At 43.0% G+C, this 1,250-nt stretch overlaps 1 protein-coding gene across 2 annotated transcripts in view; it reads left to right on the top strand.

Annotated features, from left to right (window-relative positions):
- The first annotated feature begins 57 nt into the window (after positions 1–57).
- Positions 58–1,250, top strand: part of LOC119306978 (obtusifoliol 14-alpha demethylase-like) — a 2,617-nt gene continuing 1,424 nt past the window's right edge. Inside the window, exon 1 of one of the 2 annotated variants that reach the window (XM_037583054.1) lies at positions 58–1,023. The gene's annotated coding sequence lies outside the window, so the exon portion shown is untranslated. The remainder of the gene's footprint in view (positions 1,024–1,250) is intronic. The other variant, XM_037583053.1, reaches the window with a different exon arrangement.

The following is a 1,250-nucleotide window of genomic DNA, read 5'->3' as shown; positions in this document are numbered from 1 at the left end:
TCATCCAAGCATTGACTTCATGATTTTATTGGATATGTTCATGATTTTGTATAGCTGTCTTAATTATGCAGTCACCCTTTGTTATCGCACCCTCTTAATTAGTCACCATGTGTACACGCCACACCTTTGTTTGACTTTGTACTACATCCATTATTTGAGCAGAGCCTAAATCCAACCTTCCATGATTTGATCTATTGGCCACGCATAAGGCATGAGCATTTATTTTTTGTACTCCTGCTGCCCGTCAATGCTCAGCCACCTCATTGTAAGTGTGTACACTGTCTCTATCGTTGGTCATGGAGCTAAGGAATTGAAACACACCCTTTTGTGCTTCTGATTTAGGTACGCTCTCTCTATCCATCTCTCTTTGTGCTAGATTACTCAAGTTTCTGCACTTGCTCAGCAAGTTAGCGATCTGCGTAGTTCAACTCAAATGAAACTGGAACCCGATTGTGCTATCTAATACGAGTACGTGCTATAAATGTTTCCTAGCTAAGCTATTCGTTGCTCAAGAGTTTTGTCCCCCCTTCTCTGTGAGAGAGAAGAAAATCCCTAGGCGCCGTCGACCTGGTTCGTGGTTTCCGCTGGTTCCCCTCTCCTCCCGCAGCTTATTCGGCTTCCGGGGGTGAGGAAAACTACGGATCAACGCTCGGAGTCCAGTTTGCTTTTCATCCATGTTTGATTCTTGTGTCCTTAACGGCAAAGTCTCAACTGTGGAGGTGGAGTCATATACAGAATAAAAGTCACATGGTTCTATCCTCCCTCTGGTGTGGCTCTCGTGGATGTGACCTATGCTGGGCAACAAATGGTGTTTTGGTCCTATGGATCGACAACTCCGTTCTCTTTGATATGTTGATTTTTTTTCTTCTTCCAACCTTCTTTCCCGGTAGTACAACGACAAAGAAGCATTTCGGCAACATCTCTTGCAAGGGGTGCGCTGCCAGCCATAGTGTGTACAGTGATCTTAGGTACTCATTTGTTGGGGGTTGCGGCTGATACAAGTTGTTCTTTCAAACCTGTGAGGTTAGTACAACTTGTGCATGTTTGGTCTTCTGCAGTTTCTTCACTAGATGTATAGAGAAAAGTAGAGATGCAAGGGATGGATCCAGAGTCAATGAGTACAGAGGACTTTGATGTAATATTATCTTTTATCTTGGCCTATCGTTGCTTTGTTTTTGTTTGATCTTTTGTAATGTGTCCAGTAGAATACGTTTTTGACCAATCCAGGAAAGTTTCATACTTTATTGACA

Source organism: Triticum dicoccoides, chromosome 5B, assembly GCF_002162155.2.
Source record: "Triticum dicoccoides isolate Atlit2015 ecotype Zavitan chromosome 5B, WEW_v2.0, whole genome shotgun sequence".
NCBI classification, from domain to species: Eukaryota; Viridiplantae; Streptophyta; class Magnoliopsida; order Poales; family Poaceae; genus Triticum; species Triticum dicoccoides.
The sequence above is the reverse complement of the archived record's forward strand: the minus strand, read 5'-3'. Positions and strand labels throughout refer to the sequence as shown.